This window comes from Bos grunniens, chromosome 8 (genome assembly GCF_055505025.1).
Source record: "Bos grunniens cultivar Pamir isolate PY7600 chromosome 8, Bosgru_T2T1.0, whole genome shotgun sequence".
Classification (NCBI taxonomy): domain Eukaryota; kingdom Metazoa; phylum Chordata; class Mammalia; order Artiodactyla; family Bovidae; genus Bos; species Bos grunniens.
Genome location: NC_141172.1, coordinates 47,881,993 through 47,903,496, shown reverse-complemented (window position 1 = coordinate 47,903,496; position 21,504 = coordinate 47,881,993). Strand labels below are relative to the sequence as shown.

Genomic DNA, 21,504 nt, shown 5'->3' with positions numbered 1-21,504 from the left:
ACTTTTTCCCTCTCATGCAATGAATCAGAGGCAACGAGAAGTTAGCTAGGGCTTAACATGGATTAAAAGCAAGAGAATTGATAAACTGTCAAATGCTCTCTTTTTAACACAATAACAGGAAACAAAATGTCCAACCACTACTTATATTTATAGAACTATTATAGACCTAGGAATTGTTTTATAACTCAGAACAACATAAAAGAGATGTCTTAAAGATATCTCATAGAAAAAATGGAAAATCAGTCTTGTTATGAAGTCATTATAATAAGAAAATCTTTCTCCTTTTGTTTATATTTCTCTAATAATTGATTTTATATACATTATTCTTTTAAACATCTTACCCTTTGTTATGGTAAAGAAAAAAATTGCAAGTGAATATTTAGAATCTCTTGTATCTCTCACATACCAGGAGAATTTTTCCCTTGTCCCCATAATTTGTGGCATGGTTGTGCAGCCTGGAATAGTGAGTGAAGGACGAGAAATAAGAACAGTATACTGTAATCCATCTGATTGATTTCCATTGCTGAAAATCAATGAAAAGTTATTCACAGTAAAAAAAAAAAAAATGAACAGCAAGGACAGGAGATGCAAGAGTCTGGGTTTAAGGAAGATGTTAGAAATTGAGGGAGAGGGACTTGTGCTGTAGTCCAGTGGTTAGGACTTTGCTTCCAATGCAGGGGGTGAAGGTTCAATCCCTGGTTGGGGAGCTAAGATCCTACATGCCTCACAGCCAAAAACCAAAGCAGAAAACAGAAGCAGTATTGTAACACATTTAATAAAGACTCTAACAATTATTTTACAGTAAAAATTAAGAAAAAAAGAAAAGAAATTGAGGGAGAAGATTGGGATTAAGTTGCCATTCTGTGATGAGTGTGTCTTTGGGGTAACTGAGAGAGAGATGAAAAGGATTTCTATGTTGGGTTATGTGTTATGAATGGAAGCCTTCCCTTCCAGAGGATTCAGCAAAAATTAGAGAGCCCCTCTCTCAATTAGAGATGATTTTTCTCAATAAACTGCTGAAATGGGCCAAAGAGTAACCAGCTTCATAAGTTGTCTTGACTTTTAACAAGATATTTTAATTATCTCAAAAAAAAATAGTTCACCAGATATCATTTTGTTATACCAAGCCAACAGGAAAACAACAAATAATGATTGATCAATGTGATTAATCACTGAATGAAAATTCTCAAAATAACAGACTGGACTCAGGACTTATATTTCAGCGAGGAATGCTTCTACTTAGAAGTAACAGAAAACAGGTCTAATAGAAGTTTAACAACGGAGGGACATTTTTCTTATATCACAAGACATCTGAAAGTAAGGCTGTGTTGGCATTTGTTCGCAGTTCAATAATGGCAGACCTAACATCTCTGTTAACTTCTTTTCCTCTCATAACTGAAATGTGTCTGCCACTTTACAGTAGCAAATCCTTGAGATGAGAGAGAAACTGGTTTGATCCTTCTAGCGCATGAAGGAGGACAGCATGGGAAATAGAGTGGTCTCAAGAAGGAGGCTTTAGGGAAGACTGCAGAAAGTCTTCTGTGTAGTTCCATATTATCTACTTCATTTGATTTCTAGGGATGTCCCACAGAAAGCAATATTTTTGGTTTTTATGACTTTCCTGTGACTCTTCTCACTATTCAGATATTTCCTAGCCTGGTGAATAGCAGGTTGAAATCAGAGTCAGGGAACAAGGATGTATCTAGGCCCTGAGGCATAAATTATTCCTTCCATCCAACTTCTTCCTGAAGTAAACATCTTTTCACAAAGCAGGGTTAATATAAGCAATTTGGCATATATTTTTATCAGAAAAATCAGGCATTTTAATTCTGAAAACGAGCTGTCTTTTGGGTAGCAATAGAGGGGAAAGTTATACCATGAAGGGCTTTATTAGTGATATGAAATAACTGGCATATTTTATAATCTTAAAATCTCTAGTAACATAAACGAAATGATGTTCTGTAGGAAAAAGATTGAGTTTAGTGTGGTTCCTGACTCAAAACTTTTATATTTCCACCTGGATGATGGAGATTTGAAAACTCGAGAGATATCCACCAGAACAAAGTCAACATAGCCTATGCCACCTACTTACATGTACCTTCAAGCATGTTAAAATAATGCAATGGAGTATAGCTTGCAGCATCCTTGATTTTGTGCAGCGCCACCTTTCTGTATGTTTTGTTTGGGAGGCTGGAGTGGCTCTGGTCAGTCCCTGTTTAATGACTATGAACATCTTTGATCTGAGACATTACAACCCTGGGAAATAATGAGGAAGCATTCATTGGGAGTATTTTGTTGTTGTTATTGTTCCTTACTGTGGGTTCTAATACCACATCTCTCATTTAGCGTTGGTATGAGATTAGACCTCGATCTCTTCTAGATGCCTTCCCATGTGTGCTTTTCATCTGCATTTACTTGTCTCTTGAAGTTGAAGAGCTGGGAGTGCCCTGGATGGATAGACTTTGCATCAACAAAAAGCTGAGTTTTTTCAGGTGGCTCAAAGAAAGAAAAGAATTCAACTGTGGAAAAAAGTATTTTGTTACACAATATGCAAACATTTGTACTGACTTGTAGAACAAGTTTCATAAAACACACCCCCAACTAAGATAGATAGCATACAAATAGCCTATTCTTCCTACTGATTCTAGCACCATATAGAATGTGTTTCAATTTCCTCATTGTTACAGATTGTAAAAAGGAAAAAAAAAATCAGATTTTGGTGCTATATAGATAGAACTGAAAGGTAACAACAATTGATATAATCTAAAAGTGGTAAGAATAAATGTAGTGTAGCAGTTGGCATGCAGTTAGAGGCTCAAAGAATAAACGTTGAGTATCTGAGCTGCTCAGAATTTTACAAATTTCTGAATATTTAACTCAAATTAGATAATAGCAACAAGTGCATGCATGTGTGTTAAGTCACTTCAGTTGTGTCTGATTCTTTGCAACCGTGTGGACCAGAGCCCACCAGGCGCCTCTGTCCATGGGATTTTCTCCAGAATACTGGAGTAGGTTGCCATGCCCTCCTCCAGGGGATCTTCCCCACCCAGAGATCGAACCCACATCTCTTCTGTCCCATCTCTTCTGTCCCCTGCAATGGCACACAGCTTCTTTACCACTATTGCCACCTGAAAAGTGAAAGTGAAGTCGTTCAGTCGTGTCCGACTCTTTGCAACTCCATAGACTTAGCCTACCAGGCTCCTCTGTCCATGGATTTTTCCAGGCAAAAGTACTGGAGTAGGTTGCCATTTCCTTCTCCAAGGGATCTTCCTGACCCAGGGATTGAACCCAGGTCTCCCACATTCCAGGCAGACGCTTTACCATCTGAGCCACCGGGGAAGCCCCAAAACAGGTATATGTATGTGTGTGTGTGTATATATATATATATTTTGTACAAGGCCAAGTTCTAGGTGCTTTTCTCATATGAACTCATTTATACTTGTTAAACTTATAAAGTAGGTGCTGTTTTTGTTTCCATTTGTTACATGAAGAAACAGAGGCTTTAAGCAACCTGCCCAAGGTCACACAGCTAGTAGGTATTAGAACTGGGGATCTGAACTTAAGTTAGCTTCCCAGGTGACACTAGTGGTAAAGAACCCGCTTGCCAATGCAGGAGACACAGGAGATGAGGTTTGATCCCCAGGTCAGATTGATCGCCTGGAGGAGGACATGGCAACTCACTCCAGTATTCTTGCTTGGAGAATCCCATGGACAAAGGAGCTTGACAGGCTACAGTCCATAGGGTCACAAAGAGTTGGACACAACTGAAGAAAATTAGCACCCGCACACATCTGTCTCTGAGCTCTGTACTCTTAAACAGTGCACTATACTGCCTCTGTAGGACTTTGCTACTGCTACTGCTAAGTCGCTTCAGTCGTGTCCGACTCTGTGCGACCCCATAGATGGCAGCCCACCAGGCTCCCCCGTCCCTGGGATTCTCCAGGCAAGAACACTGGAGTGGGTTGCCATTTCCTTCTCCAGTGCGTGAAAGTGAAGTCGCTCAGTCGTATCCGACTCTTGGCGACCCCATGGACTGCAGCCTACCAGGCTTCTCCATCCATGAGATTTTCCAGGCAAGAGTACTGGAGTGGGGTGCCACTGCCTTCTCCAATGCACGAAAGTGAAAAGTGAAAGTGAAGTCGTTCAGTCGTGCCGACTCTTAGCGACCCTATGGACTGCAGCAGGCTTCTCCATCCATGAGATTTTCCAGGCAAGAGTACTGGAGTGGGGTGCCATTGCCTTCTCCACTGTAGCTCTTTAGGGATTATCTAATCTAAATCAAACCTCCCAGGAGATCTCAAGCATTATTGACACAATTTGTTAGATTAGGTCTTTGCTCTTTCAATCCAGACTCACATTTTTGTCCACTACGTCAAAGGAGATACTAACAATCCAATCAAAGGAAATGGGTGGTGGTGGAAGTGTTTAAAGGTTAGATGTTTTGTAGTTTTAAATAAATAATACAATTCATATTTAACTATTCTTTAAAAAATCATTCAATCTGCTTGGCATAGAGTCAGGTTAAGCAAGAGTTGTTGAACAGAATCAAAATAGTATTAATTTGGAGATTACATGTTAAAATTAGTACAAGATCTCACCTATAATAAACAAAATCAAAGTTTAGGGATTGCCAATACAGATAATCATATCCTTAAATAAACAAACAATTATATCAATACACACACACAAAAATTAATGAATAATGACTCCATGTAAACAGAGCTTATGCTTCTGTTACATGTTTCTTTTTTTCATAATTTATTTATTTATTGGGTGTGCTGGATTTTCCTTGCTGCATGGACTTTCCCAGTTGTGTATGAGCCCGAAAGTGAAAAAGTGAAAGTGAAAGCTGCTCAGTCATGTCCGATTTTTGTCCACGGAATTCTTTAGGTCAGAATACTGGAGTGAGTAGCCTATCCCTTCTACAGAAGATCTTCCCAACCCAGGAATTAAACCAGGGTCTCCTGCATTGCAGGCAGATTCTTTACCGACTGAGCTATCAGGGAAGCCTTGTACAAGCAGGGCCTGTGTCAACTCTTCATTTGTCTGCAGGAGCTTCTCATTGAAGTGGCTTCTCTCATTGCTGAGCATGGCCTCTAGGGCATGCTTACTTCAGTAGTTGCAGCATGTGGGCTGAGTAATTGCAGCTCCTAGGCTCTAGAGCACAGGCTCAATAGTTGGGGCCCATGGGCTTAGCTGCTCCACTGCATGTGAGATCCTCCTGGACCAGGGATAGAACTTATGTCTCCTGCATTGGCAGGTCGATTCTTTACCACTGAGCCACCAGGGAAGCCCTTACATGTTTCTTATTATAATGTATTTTGTGTGCAATTTCCAAGAATTAAATGAAATTACTCAATAACTCACCTTCCTTTTTGATAACAAGGTGTCAACAAATAAGACCCAACTTAGCTTTTGAATAACATATACTGCTGGTTATCTTGATTTAAAAAAAGTTTAGATTTAAGACATCTTTCCTTATATCCCCAAATGCAATTATAAGGCATGATAATTTTATCAGACATTGTAGTAAATACAGCATAAATATCATTAACAAAGCCACAGTGGGGATATGTGGACAGATTCCATTTATCCTCTAGTCAGCTTCTTAATGATTCAACCTCTTAGTCTCTGTGGTTTTCCTGCCATTCTGGACAGGTGACAAGGCCACTGACTGCCTAAGTTTTCCAGAACATTCTGCTGTATGTCAGGCCCAGCTAGAACACAGCAGAATGGCAGACTCATCATAACATAAAAGTAACGCTTTTGAATTCTTTGAATGACATTAGCACTTTGGGCTTCCCTTGTAGCTCAGTCGGTTAAAGAATCTGCCTGCAATACAGGAGACCCAGGTTCGATCCCTGGATTGGGAAGATCCCCTGGAGAAGGAAATGGCAAACCCACTCCAGTATCCTTGCCTGGAAAATCTCATGGACACAGGAGTCTGGTGGGCTGCAGTCCATGGGGTCACAGAGTCAGGCACGACTGAGCAACTAACACTCACTTACAGAACAGCACCCTTAGCACATGATAAAATTGAGCAAGATGTTTTTCTCAAGTGCAGACCATGAGAATGAGGAAGAGGAAACTTATCTCTGAAGAGAGAATAATCTCATATACTAGACATGTACCAGCAGCTGGGCAAATAGCTGATCAGAGGAGTAATTTAGAAGAGAAAGTTACATGGAATTAGAGTAAAAAACTAGGGTTCAAATGTTAAATTAACCACTTTTTAGTGCTTTAAGCCTGAAGAAGTCTCCCGTCTTCTGTAAGCAATGATTCCTTCATCAGTAAAATTTGATTAATAAAACCAATTGTGAAGATAATTTTTGAGAATTAAATAAGAATATGTCTGATAAGTGTTTAATAGAGGGCTAGTACGTAGTAGATGATAAAAATTTTGAGATAAATCCAAACATCATATTAAATTTTTAAAAGTGGTTTATATGTCATATGGACTTTTACTGTCCTTTTTAATTTTTCCATTTTTTTCCTGAATATCTGCAGATTACAAAGGATGTGCACCAAATGCAACGTAAAGACAAATAATCAAGCAAACGGGTTTTATGAGAAAAGATGAAAAGGTAAAGGATACACACCTTGTCTTACTGCATGAATTGCATGCGATTTCAGTTGTATCCAACTCTATGCGACCCTAGGGACTGTAGCAGCCCAGGACCCTCTGTCCATGGGATTCTCCAGGCAAGAATATTGGAGTGGGTTGCCATTTCTTCCTCCAAGGGATCTTCCTGACCCAAGGAGTGAACCTGAATCTCTTACGTCTCCTGCATTGGTTGGTGGGTTCTTTACCACTAGCACCGTCTGGGAACACCTATGCTATGGTACATAAGTACTAAAATCCACCATTGACCTAATTTATTATCTTGTTAAAAATTATACACCATCACTAACTTGGCCATAAAAATTTATAGGCCTTATTTTGAGAAAATAACGTATACAGGACCTGATGTACAGGTCCCCACAGAAAATCAATTTGCATTTGTACCGTCCTGCTTCAGCGGTAGGTGATAGCGCCCCCTATTGACCAATAGTGTAGAGGAAAACATGCACATCCGGTCACACCTCTAAAAGCTACTAAGAACTTATCTTGTGGGTCTATAGGTGGGAAGACATCTAGATAAACACATAAATGCAAGTACACACACAAAACCACTATCTGCATGTATGCACATGCTAGAAGGGTCACACTTTCACTCCTGCCCCACATGCATAGGCTTGACAAATGCTGCGTATATGGAGAACCTGTTGATGCAACTGAACAATATCCTCTTTTATATATAGCAGGAGTACAATCTAGGTGAACTAATGTAGGTCTTTAATAATAGCTACGTAAATCTCCATGCCAGGCACCAAGACAGTCTGTATTTATTTATAAGTTATTTATGTTTAATGCTTAAAGTTTTGAATGCACAGTCTACCATAATTGAAGTACTAGAGGTCAATACAATGCATTAGAACTATGTACAATCCACAGGTTAGTACCAAAACCTTTCTACCCTATAGAGTTTTACAAAACTATCAATGACGTCAGACACTAAGCACTTAAGACACCATTTTTTTTCCTTCTACTACATTAGGAATGCCAATGGACAGATCATTTCAACTTGCAGCATTCGCCCATTTCTAGTTTGAAATTAAGTAATTTTCTACATATATAATAAAGTTTATCTACACCATTTTCTTGATTTTGATTCATTGCAGCAAAGACACTATACATCAGCAGATCCAGACAATATTTTAATTTCGTTATGAGGCACTCAGGAATCAGTAATGCCTGCATTAAGTTTAACTATTGTTTCATAGTGTTTTATTAGTTTCTGTGTCAGACTCTTTAATTCATTGAACTGTTTAGTTGATGTTCTATAGAAGTCTACTCTGGGCCAGGCAGTAATGCTAAGTGCCAGCTATGCAGCAATGAGTCAACCAAGCAAAATCTCTCCCTTCATGGAGATTACATTCTAATGGGGAGATATGAATGTTCCCATTCAGTCACATCCAGACTCTGAATATTTCAGATAAGTAAAAGTGAGTATTCATCATTCCTTTAATGAAGTTTGGAAATGTAAGTTTTTATTCTCTTATGATTGCCTGGACACTATAGCAGACCTGTTTTTAGTAAGCATGTGGCTGTATTTTTAGTTTCTTGTTGATATTTTTAAATGGGTTCAAAAATGCTAATAGATACCTTATGGCTATCAGATGTTGTGAAATAAAAATGTGAAATTCGTGGTGCTCACGATGTGTAACTTAGTGGGAGATGTGTGTGTGCGTGTAAGAGAACTTATTGTTATTTAAGACCTTGATCTTTTTCCAGTCTCCCAAAATATAATCCATCTCTATCACTAAATTTACCATTCTCCTCATTTGCAGGGAGTTATAGAGAAACACTAAATAAAGCATGCTTTGAAAAATCCTTATAAGCTTTAAAAGAGCAGGAAAGATCATCAAAACAAAAATACCTGTATACAGACCCAAATGGGGTTCATGTTTAAGGTTACCTTCTGTTAAAACTCTGTTTTTAAGCTATTCAGATTAAATTCTTGAAACCAAAAGATACCCTTTCCAAGAGTGATGTGTGAGCATGTTTCTAAGTCTAGATTTGACCAAGGAAGGCAGCTGCTTTATCATTTAGCTCCAGGTTGTATTGATTACCACTGGGCTGAAAAGTGACGCTACCTATGCCCGAGTGCAGGGGAGACGTGATCCAGAGTCTCAGCTACTCTTCATGTTACTAATACCAGCACAATAAGAAATGGGTGGCCTTAACCATTACTGTCTCTCCTTATAAGTGGGGTTTGTTGAGGTTTTACCCTATAAAATGTGTCCAAATAGTAAGGAGCAAAGATTGCATTTAGCTAATACACTTTTAAGGATTCTCTCTCATGTTTCTATAAATATGACCATGAGAGGAAAATGAAAATACCAAAGAGAATATTTGAACCAGGTTATGACCAAGTAGTACGAAGAACAAACACTGGTAAGGTCCAGTGAAGGTAATTGGAATGTAAACTTTTCCCTGGGCTACCCAGAGGGCACAATGGTAAAGAATTCTCCTGCCAGTTCAGGAGATGCTAGAGATGTGGGCTGGATCCCTGGGTCAGGAAGATCCCCTGGAGAAAAAAATGGCAACCTGAAGAAAGAAATAAATTGCCTGGAGAATCCCATGGACAGAGGAGCCTGGCCTGCTACAGTCCATAGCGTCACAAAGAGTCATACACGACTGAAGTGACTCGCACACACAGAAAAAAATGGTATCTAGAAGGATAGTCCTGATGTACCTAATTGCAGGGCAATTAGGAGAGGCAGGCATAGAGAACAGACTTATGTACATGGGGGCAGGAGTCGGGAATAGGAGGGAGAGGGCGGGATGAATGGAGAGAATAGCATGGAAATATATACACTGACATGTGTAAAATAGATAGCCAGCAGGAATTTGCTGTGTGAATCAGGGAATTCAAACCAGGGCTCTGTGACAACCTAGAGGGGTGGGATGGGGTAGGAGGTGGAAGGGAGGCTCAAGAGGGAGTGAACACGTATACCTATGGCTGATCCATGTTGATGTATGGCAGCTCGTTTTTAATGTTAAATATCCTTCCTGTGATTATCCACATGTTTCTTTTCTTCTTCCCTCTACTGTTAGTATTCTTGGTTAGTAGAAGGGAAATGATTCAGAACTATTTGCAGCTGCCTTCTTTGCTTGCTTGCTTGCTTGCTTGCTTAGTGGCTTCAGTCGTGTCCAACTCTGTGACCCTATGGACCATGGCCTGCCAGGCTCCTCTGTCCATGGGTGTTCTCCAGGCAAGAATACTGGAGTGAGTTGCCATTTGCTTCTCCAGCTACCTTCTTTAAGTAAGGTAAAATTCAACAGATAAATGCAAGTTCTTTCTCAGCCTTCAAGAGGCTTAGTGCTGAAGAATAACGCTTAACATAATTGCCGTACAGTTACTCCACTTTTTTTCTTATTTGAAGAAAACTACTGCAATCATGTATTTAATCATATATTTACATTTGTAAAAGTCTGAAATGGTCTTGTAGACAATTTGTAGAATTCTGTATCTTTTCAAGTGTCAGTGTTGATAGTTGGTCTTCTGGAAGAGGAAACAGAGAGCTTTCATAGCCCCAACAGCTCAGTTTGGAAGCTTCTTCACACTCTAAGACTTAGAACTCACGAAGAGAAACAGAGGGAAGATTAGAAGTTTGGACCTTGGGATGCTAGCGTGATTACTTCCTTGTATTCTCACCTGGGTCAGTACCAGAAGTTATTCTCCTTAATTGTAATCTTTAAAAAAAATATTATTGGAGTATAGTTTCTTTATAATGTTGTGTTAGTTACTATACAGCAAGGAGAATCAGCCACATGTATACATATATACCCTCTTCCTTGGATTTCTTTCCCATTTAGATCACCACAGAATATTGAAAAGAGTTCTCTATGCTATACAGCACATTCATATTAGTTATCTATTTTTATCTATTTTATACATAGTACCAATTGTGTTCAGTTCAGTTCAGTCGCTCAGTTGTGTCCAACTCTTTTCAACCCCATGAATCGCAGAATGCCAGGCTTCCCTGTCCATCACCAACTCCCGGAGTTTACCTAAACTCATGTCCATCAAGTCGGTGATGCCATCCAGCCATCTCATCCTCTGTCATCCCCTTCTCCTCCTGCCCCCATCCCCTCCCAGCATCAGAGTCTTTTCCAATGAGTCAACGCTTCACATGAGGTGGCCAAAGTATTGGAGTTTCAGCTTCAGCATCAGTCCTTCCAATGAACACCCAGGACTGATCTCCTTTAGGATAGACTGGTTGGATCTCCTTGCAGTCCAAGGGACTCTCAAGAGTCTTCTCCAATACCACAGTTCAAAAGCATCAATTCTTCAGCACTCAGCTTTCTTCACAGTCTAACACTCACATCCATACATGACCACTGGAAAAACCATGAATCAAGGCAAATTGGAAGTGGTCAAACAGGAGATGGCAAGAGTGAATGTCGACATTCTAGGAATCAGCAAACTAAAATGGACTGGAATGGATGAATTTAACTCAGATGACCATTATATCTACTACTGTGGGCAGAAATCCCTTGGAGGAAATGGAGTAGCCATCATGGTCAAGAAAAGAATCCAAAATGCAGTACTTGGATGCAATCTCAAAAATGACAGAATGATCTCTGTTCATTTCCAAGGCAAACCATTCAATATCATGGTAATCCAAGTCTATGCCCCGACCAGTAATGCTGAAGAAGCTGAAATTGAATGGTTCTATGAAGACCTACAAGATCTTTTAGAACTAACACCCAAAAAAGATGTCCTTTTCATTATAGGGGACTGGAATGCAAAAGTAGGAAGTCAAGAAACACCTGGAGTAACAGGCAAATTTGGCCTTGGAATACAGAATGAAGCAGGGCAAAGGCGAATAGAGTTTTGCCAAGAGAACACACTGGTCATAGCAAACACCCTCTTCCAACAACACAAGAGAAGGCTCTACACATGGACATCACCTGATGGTCAACACTGAAATCAGATTGATTATATTCTTTGCAGCCAAAGATGAAGAATGTCTATACAGTCAGCAAAAACAAGACCGGGAGCTGACTGTGGCTCAGATCATGAACTCCTTATTGCCAAATTCAGACTTAAATTGAAGAAAGTAGGGAAAACCACTAGACCATTCAGGTATGACCTAAATCAAATTGCTTATGATTATACAGTGGGAGTGAGAAATAGATTTAAGGGACTAGATCTGATAGACAGAGTGCCTGATGAACTATAGACAGAGGTTCGTGATATTGTACAGGAGACAGGGATCAAGACCATCCCCATGGAAAAGAAATGCAAAAAAGCAAAATGGCTGTCCGAAGAGGCCTTACAAATAGCTGTGAAAAGAAGAGAAGCAAAAAGCAAAGGAGAAAAGGACAGATATAAGTGTCTGAATGCAGAGTTCCAAAAAATAGCAAGGAGAGATAAGAAAGCCTTCCTCAGCAATCAATGCAAAGAAATAGAGGAAAACAACAGAATGGGAAAGACTAGAGATCTCTTCAATAGTGTAGTCTTAATTTAAAATGCTTCTTGTAAATTACAAAATTAATAGTGTACTTGACAAAAAATGCTATGTTATTTTTCTCTTGAGTTACTTTTCAAACTTCAATTTGGGGAGTGAAGACTATATTCATTTACTATATTCATTATATCATTATACATTCATATATTAACTTATATATATATTTGTGAATATATTCACTATATTCATATTCATTATATCTTTAACTAATAACCACAAATTAAGTGACTTAAAAATACACAAATTTATTATCTTATTTTGCAGGTCACAAGGCCAACACAGTTCTCACTAGGCTAAAATCAAGATGTGAGCAACCTCTAGGGGAAAATTCATTTCCTGCTTTTTCCAGCTTCTAAAGCTGCCTGGGTTCTTTGGTTTGTGCTTTTTCCTCCAACTTTGAAAGCAGCAACATAGTATCTGACAGTACATCTGTTGTCACATCTCTGTCTCTGACTCTCCCTTCTAAGAATACTTCCACTTTTAATAACCTTTGTGATAACATTAGAGCCACCCAGATAGTACGGGATAATCTCCTTAATTTAAGCAGCTGATTAGCAACCTTACTTTTACTGCAACTTCAGTTCCCCATTGTCATGTAACATAGTTCACAGGTTTGGGGGCATTAAGACATCCAAGGGGAGGATATTTTTCAGATGCCACTATTTTGCCCACTGCAGAGATAGTAGGTGAGAAGTACTTAAGTAAATATGATAATATAAAGTCAGTTGATAAATCCACTTAGCAAAACTTGAATGAAAGCTTTCAACCTCACTTCCAGATTATGGGATGATTGAATAGCTCATTTTAAATAGCATGCAGACATGATTTTAATAATATTCCCAAGAAATTCACTTAAAAAATTTTGAGACTATAATTGATTTTTAAGTTTCTTTTTCTGTCTCAAAAATAAGCATATATAAAGATAACAATGTTAAATAATGGAAAATCTACTGTTCTGCCCTTCTCCCTTTAGCTTCTTCCAGTGTATATAGGGTCTGATGAAGGAAAATGATAGGTTTATGGAAGGAAAGAACATTTCCTTTAACAAGCAAACAAAAAAAAAAAGAAAAATGCAAAGAGAAAAGGTAGGTTGGAAAGTGTACTTTATAATTCAAAGTTTGGGCCTGGTAGAGTCTCAGTTGGAAGCTTTTATTGTATCATTCATTGCTCTGTCATGGTTCAAAGTTTTATCTGCATTTTTGTGAATAATAAACCCTCATTTTTTTCAGTCACAATTTATGAGGCAAAGTGCTAGATTCCAGGATTATAAAATGGAATAAGGGTGACAGCATCAGGACATATAACTTCAGTGCAGTAAGGAAGTGTGGTAAGGCAGATGCTGCTGCTGCTGCTGCTAAGTCGCTTCAGTCGTGTCCGACTCTGTGCGACCCCACAGACAGCAGCCCACCAGGCTCCCCCGTCCCTGGGATTCTCCAGGCGAGAACACTGGAGTGGGTTGCCATGTCCTTCTCCAATGCATGAAAGTGAAAAGTGAAAGTGAAGTCGCTCAGTCGTGTCCGACTCTTAGCGACCCCATGGACTGCAGGTAAGGCAGATATTTGTGAATTATTAGGGGAGCAATAAGAAATTGTATCTAACACATCCTGGAGAAGAATAGCAAAGACAGATTCAGGAATAACTTCTAAGCAGATAAATGCCTGAGCTGAGTACTAAAGCATAAGAATGTATGGGTAGAAGTGGAACACACGTTCTATGCTCATGGAACACCATGAAGGGGAGTGTGGAGAAGCCCCTAGGGTACCGGGAGTTCCAAGCCTCTCCTTGTCACCGGGGTCAGCTTCTCTCCACTCTTCAAGATACACCTCAAACCCATCTGCTCTGGGATATGGTCTCTAACCAGCTTTACATAATCAAACGTCATTACCACAGCTCCCTATTTACTTCTTTAGTGGTATTTATTGCGATCTTTAATTATGTTAATTCACATGTTCAGCATTTCGCTTCTTTTTTCTCCTCACCACAATCTAAACTCTACCAGATACTCTCCCATCAGCGCATTTTTCTAAAGTTTTTCATTAATGAAATATCTGCAGTGATTTTAATGATACTTTCTGGTAAGGTTCAACCTTATCCTTCCTTGTATTTCAGCTGCCCATGAACTGCAAGGAATCAGAGTGGAACTGGAAAAAGCCCAGAAAAATGTGAAACTTGCACACGGTCATCCCAATGCAGCAGTGTCCCCATGGAAGATGATTTCTTGGGATTTGGACAAGAGAGAATAGACAAGCTTGGAAATGTCATCCTTTCTCATGACTTTAGAGTAACCAAAATAATTTTTAACAGCATTAATTTTTGGCCTTTCAGTAAGTATCTTTCTGATATTTGAATTTGTATCGCAGAACAGTGTATTAAAAAAATTGAAACCATCACATTGCTTGACTTCATAAGCAATACATTTGAAGGCATTTATTTCATGGCTATCCAAATATATAGATGCTGTTTTCTTTTACAGATCTACTTTTTTTTTTTTTTTCTCTCAAAGGACTTTTGAAAAGTCACTTCACAATGTCATGTTGAGAGGTAGGTTCCGGCTGTTAGGTAAAGCACATTATCTGGATAAGTGACTAAATTCATACTGTACCACAGCTTGAGAATCTTCCAAACTATATCTTTGAAAGTGAAAATCTACTCTCTCTGATTTTTGTAGAAAATAGTCAGATGTGTCTTTTAATTTAAAGTTCTACCAAATCACTGGTTATATTAATAACTAACACACACACACACACACACACACACACATGTCTTCTTAGGCTGGAAATAAGGATTTAGTTGCCTAAGACTAGATTTTTTATTTTCCATTCTTTCCAGCATCTGGTAGCTTAGAATCAGACACACAGCAGGTACCTAAAACACATTCGATGAAGACTCAGCCATAATATCCCACTGGGTTCACAATTCAGCATCTAAATTTATTTTTCAGGTAAAACAAAATGCTTCCTAAACCTAACTACATGAGAGACATTTTTTTTTCACTTTTTATTTAGAAAAAAATTGGTAAAATTTATATGTAAGAAGCATATATCTTAAACAGACCTTCTTTTGATTAAAAGGGGGAAAAAAAACCCTTTTATCTTAATACGATGACTTGTCTGCATTTGGTCTAAGAAAAAAAAAAAACACACACACAATTATGTTTATTTCCAGTTGGACTGGACAAAATCAGTATGATGGGGCCATCCAAGCCAAAAACAGTAATCTTCTTAATCAAGATTATCCTTTAAGACTACAGAAAGACTGGGAGGACATTTCATTTGTATTTTCTTCTTCCCACAGCCCCCCACCATGATTGTTATTATAACTGATCTTCAATTACTAATGTTATTATTGATTTTCAGTGGTGAAACTTAATCATTAGTTATTGCCATTAGTTCCCTTGCTATATTTAATTTTTAAAATTCTTTTTAGTATAATGAATATTTACTTTATTCTTCCTATCACAGCCTTTTCAGATTTACTTATTTGAAATATTCTCATCTGTAAGTAGCATCCTACTTATAACCTTAACTGTAATGAATGTTTTCTATCTTGGAACTGTACATATTTATTTCTGTTATAAGATATAACATGAACTTTGAAAGAGGTAGAAGTTTTATGAAAGTAATCTCATTATTATTCAGTAGTGTTCCCATAAATGTATATAGTATCCCTAAAATATTTATCTGTTTTTTAAAACTTTATTGCACCTGATAAATCAACATGAATTCCATAAGAAATATTTCAAGATGACCTGAAAGTTAATGAGTTAGTAGGCTAGGTTCAAAGCTCAAGAAACCCATGAAATGTTATGAGAAACACTTAACTTTTGAGTTTGCAAGTCTTGGAAGAGAATTAATTTTATGACAAAAAATAAAATAGCATGCGGTTATAAACATGAGTTTTCATTTAACTTATTTTTATCACCTCAAATCCATACTCTCATTCCACACTTCTTTAAAACACTGATGTTTGATAGCCTCAGAGCAAATTAAACAAGATGATGGCTGGCTGAAGTCATTTGAACAAGTGATTTTTGTTAATAAAATATCAGCTGTCATTATACATTGTGATTTAGAGGAAATATAAAAATATGAGTCCCACTGGTTGTAACATTAATTGCTTAAAATCTTGTCACTGCAAAACTTCTATACGCTGTAGAATTTTTAGTTTATACAACTAAAATTTATGGTGATACACCACTAACATTTAGACCATTATTTAAAATAATTATGTGTTCTCTATGGAAGAATGATTTTATCTCTAGAAGACAAGACTCAACCATAAATATGGTATATATTTTTCTTTCACGATTCTTGTAGATAGCCAAGGTTCAGGGAATAAATATAGTGGAAAAGTGTCTTAGAAATATGATTAAAAATACAAAATTTTTCAAGATATTTTTAAGACTTAAAACACTACGCTTGATTGCATATCCATTCATTCCACACTTATCTATTAAGTTAATATTGGCTGTCCTCTTGGGACACTTTAGTTAATAAAATGTTCTTTTTATATTTACCCTTTCTGTTTGTTACCTGTTTAGAGTACAGGTAGTAACTTTCTGTGAAACATATTTCCAAATAGTCTTTAAAAGTCTGGTATTGTGTTTTATAAAGTTATTTTTACAGCTGTTTTTCTCCCCTCAAATGAGCACCCAGTTACTTGAAAAGATTTAACTACAAAGGCAATGAACCCCTCGATTTTTACAGTTTTAATCCATTTCCCACACATTTCTGGAACATTAAAAAATATTTTCAAAATGTACATCTCAAAATTTAAAGTATATGGTATTTCATACAGGATTCTTTGCTTTTTATAAGTAATTTTTATTGCTGTTTTTACAACATGTTGGCATAGTACTGTTTGCTAATAATTTATTTGAAAGGATGCCTCATAACGTGGTAAAAGGTGATAAGGTCACGTATTAACATAGACTTTTCCTTGTGTTTTTTACCTCATTAAGAGGTTTCTTGTGTCTGTAATACAGTTGATTATAACACTGGAATAATCATAGGTTTGATTTCTGTGTGGGTTGCATGGTATAAGTCCTTCATTGGCCTTTAATTGAAGCCACTAATTATCTTTCAAATGCTAAAGGCAAAATGTTGGATTGGTATCTTAAACCTTGAAAGCCTACTAAAAACAGATGCTGGAGTTATGATGGCCACTATCAAGTTTATATATATTTATAAAGTATCCTATCATTAATATAAATGTCTTAATACACATTTAAATGTCACAATGGTGTTTCAAATTTTATGCCTGTTTTGTTTTGTTTTCTCTTGTCAATAAATTGGATAGGTTAATGCCAGCTTAATGATAAAGTTTGTTCTCAGAGTTAATATTTATAACCAAGTACCTAAGTACAGGAGTAGTTAAGTCTAGAGCCTGAATTTAAATGGTTGAAGCTTAGAGAACATCCATGGACAAAATGACATTTAAGGGAAAAATCTCAACAGTAGGGCATATCTTTAAATAAAACAACTGAATCATTTTTAAAGCATAATATGTCTATATGCATTTTCAAAAATTATACACTATTTCATAATAGAGAAATTAGGAAATTTTAGCACACCATAGAAACTTTCGCAGCCTTGAAAAAAAAACATAAAATTGGAGAAAAGATTTTCACTATTTACAAAATGTGAATAATATTTTGCTTAAAAAAGTCATGAAAATAAATATTGAGCTATGACAGTGCATAACTATATTAAAACAAAATACCATAGTTTCCTCAAGTTATATGGAGTGAGTTACAAAAAAAATATGGTATTTCTGTAACAGAGAGATGCAAAAACAAGGATTTTGCATGAAAAAAAACAGTCCCAGCTCACTTGTTTGAATTTAGGGAGGGGGCGCAGAATAAATATGCCTTCAGAAAAGTTATAGAATCTGAGTCATAATGAACTTCAAATGACATCTAATACATTGACCTTCTTTATTCCTGAGCCCTTCTCATAACTTCCCAGCTTATTGGCCATTTACACTTTGTCTGCATGTCTCTTATGATGGAAGAAAATAGCTAAATAGTGCTAAGGAGAAAGTTCAAAGTCTCTGTTAAAAAAAAATTGATCGTATCTATTTTTATCAGGTCCATATTATTAACCGTGATATCCCAGCTGCATAGCAAACAATCCACTACCTGCTCACACAGACACACACACACACACATACACACATAATGTTCCTGAGATGTTTGAGCACAGGTAAAGAGATAATTAGGAGAAGGCAATGGCACCCCACTCCAATACTCTTGCCTATGGGCAGGGAACATCTGATCCCGTAAAGCATTTTGGAAGGAGATACTAGAAGATCTTGAAAGGTACTTTGAGGCCTTGTGAATTTATGAGATGTATTCTTGGACTTTATTTTTATATCAATCATTCATTAATAAAATCACTGCTTTCAGTGTGGAGTCATAGCTTTTAACCAATCCTATCTTGTTGGAGATTTGAATAAAGAAGACAATCATGTGAAATACCAGAAAGCAACACAAGGAAAGGAAAACTAGTCTGAGTCCTCAGTCATATTCCTCTGCCTTTTAATATGCATTACCAAATTTCCTACAAAATATCTTAATATATTTATTTTTATTTTATGTGAATATTTACTTTCTCAGTGTTGGGATCTTTTTTTTTAATCTGGCGATTTAGGGCTTCCCTACTGGTGCAGTGGTGAGGAATCCACTTGCCAATGCAGGAGAAATGGGTTTGATCCCTGATCCAGGAAGATCCCACATGCCGAGGAGAAACTAAGCCCATGTGACACGACTATTGAGCCTGTGTTCTAGTGCCCAGGAGCTGCAACTGCTGGACTGGCTCACTTTGGGGTCAGTTCTCTGCAACGGGTGAAGCCACTGCAATGAGAAGCCCGCACATGGCAACTGGAGAGTGGCCCCACTTGCTATAACTGGAGAAAAGCTCGCACAGCAATAAAAACCCCATGCAACCAAAACTAAAATAAATAAAATTTTAAAAATATTTATTTACCATATTTATTATGTTATAAAAAATCCTGCATAAAATGTAACATAATCATAGGAATAATACCTCATCATATTCACAGTTCTATCCACAGCCAAGGAGGGGAGATTACACAGATTTTTAAAATCTTTTTAAAAAGAGAGAGAAAGAAGTTTCTGCACTGCAATGAGGACTCAGAGCCTCAAAAAAAAAAAAAAAAAAATCTGGCCCTATCTTAATATCTCTAAAGACATGAAAAATGTTATTTCCTAAGAAACAATGGGACCCCCATTTGTAAAGCTATTTTACTTAACACAATATGCCTTCTGTTTTTACTCAGACTGCATTAATTCCAGTATCAAAATGTACTGTTAGAATTCTCAATGTCTTTGTGACTTTCTAAACTGTAATTGATCACTTTGTGACAAACCTTTTCAGAAATTTTAGAATGACTAAAAACTCATGTGAATCCTCAAGACCTAAAGAAAACAACATTGGATTGCGTTGAAAGGGCAAACTCTTCAAATTATTTATTACAGATAACTCACCATGGCAGACACATGAGATTAATAATTACTAACACGCATTGTACACTTTTAAAATCCATACTGTGTGTTGGATTTAAAAAAAAAATGATTTTTTTAAAAAATCATTTTTAAAATGATTTTTTAAATCTGATATGTGTGTGTGTGTGTGTGTCTGTGTGAGCAAGTAGGGGATTATTTGCTATGCAGCTGGGATATCACAGTTTATAACATGGACCTGATGAAAATAGATACGATCATTTTTTTTTTTTAATCCAACACACAGTATGGATTTTAAGCAGTATGGATCCATGTCTGCTTAATCACTGGTTCATATGGTCTATTATAGAAAATAATTTTTTCCTAAATTTGCAAATTATTTAAAGAATAAAATTGAGTTTTAGTAAAATTTTATCCATTCACAAATATATATTGAATGTTTTACTATAACCAGACACTATTTTCATTAGTCAGCTTTATTGTGGTATAATTTCGCTGAAATGAATTCACTAAAATGAACCAATAAGTGTTATAGTTCAATGAGTTTTAACAAATACATATACTTGTGCAATCTACACCATGATCATGATACGATATAGATACTTCATCACTCTTAAATGTTCCTTATCCACATTTCCTCATCTAGGTAGCCATTGATCTTTCTGCCATACATTAGTCTTGCCTATTTTAGAATTTTATATAAGTGGAATTATTCAGTAGGTACCATTTTATATCTGGATTTTTTATTTTTACTCAGCATAATGTTTTTGAGAATCACTCATATTTTTGTATTTCAGCAGTGCATTCCTTCCTGTTGCTGAGTATTCCTACTATATGGATAGGCCAGAATTTGCTTCTCTATTTACCTGTTGTTAGACTATTTTGCCTATTTCCAGTTTTAGGCTATTATGAACCAAGTGTTATGAATATATATGAATATATCTTTATGTGGACATATGTTTTTATTTCTCTTGAGTAAATATATACAAGCAGAATTGCTGAGTCATATGATAAACTTGTGTTTAACTTCCAAAAGCTCCAAAAATGCAGTAGCGGTGAAAGTAAAGAGTCAAGATTTCTTCTCTCATCAGACTTACATGTGGACTTAATTGGATTTATATAAAACATCATGCCGTTTCGATGTTTTAAAATTGAATTGATATACAAGGTATATTAATTTTCTAGTGCTTTATAACAAGTTACTGCAAGCTCAATTGATTAAAACTACATACTATAATATCTCAGTTTCTATGAGTCATGAGTCTAGGTACAACTTAGCTTGGTCATCTGTTCAGGATCCCATAAAGTTGTAATCAAGATATTGGTCAGGCTGTGGTTCTTTCTAGAGCTTGGAGTCCCCCTCCAAGTTCATGTGGCTGTTGGCAGAAATTAGTTCCTTGTGGTGGCAGAACTGAAGGCCCCATCTTTTTTGTTGGCTGTTCAGCAGCGGCTGAGTGCAACTACTTGAGGCTGCTCACAGTTCATTGCCACATGGCCCTCTCAAAGACCTCTCACAATACAGAGGTCACTTTCTGGAAGCCAGTATGAGAACCTCTCTGACTTCAGGGAGGACCTGATCCTTCTTTTAAAGGGCTCACCTGATTAAGCCAGACTCAACTAAGATAATCTCTTTGCTTAACTCAAAGTCAGCTGATTAGGGACCTTAATTATACCTGAAAAATTCCTTTTGCCAAAGAAATGTAACATAATCACGGGAATAATACCTCATCATATTCACAGTCCCGTCCACACTCAAGGATAGGAGATTATACAGGGCATGTACACTAAGGGTCAGGTATGTCAGGGGTCATACTGTACAATATTAATTTATAAATCATGAGGCAACTGATTAAAGTTAATATGTCCTGGTTTTGATGTTATTTTGTAAGATTGTTGAGGCATTAATTACTCTATACTTTTACATTATGTATGCTAAATTA

At 37.0% G+C, this 21,504-nt stretch overlaps 1 long non-coding RNA gene across 4 annotated transcripts in view; it reads left to right on the top strand.

Annotated features, from left to right (window-relative positions):
* Positions 1–19,014, top strand: part of LOC147367034 (uncharacterized) — a 58,343-nt gene extending 39,329 nt beyond the window's left edge. For 2 of the 4 annotated variants that reach the window (XR_015169736.1, XR_015169737.1), the window contains 2 exons: positions 6,508–6,584; positions 14,191–14,471. This is a non-coding gene — a long non-coding RNA (uncharacterized LOC147367034). Of the gene's footprint in view, positions 1–3,223; positions 3,353–6,507; positions 6,585–14,190; positions 14,472–18,731 lie in introns of those variants that run through there. The other 2 variants (XR_015169738.1, XR_015169739.1) reach the window with 2 other exon arrangements.
* The last annotated feature ends 2,490 nt before the right edge of the window (positions 19,015–21,504 follow it).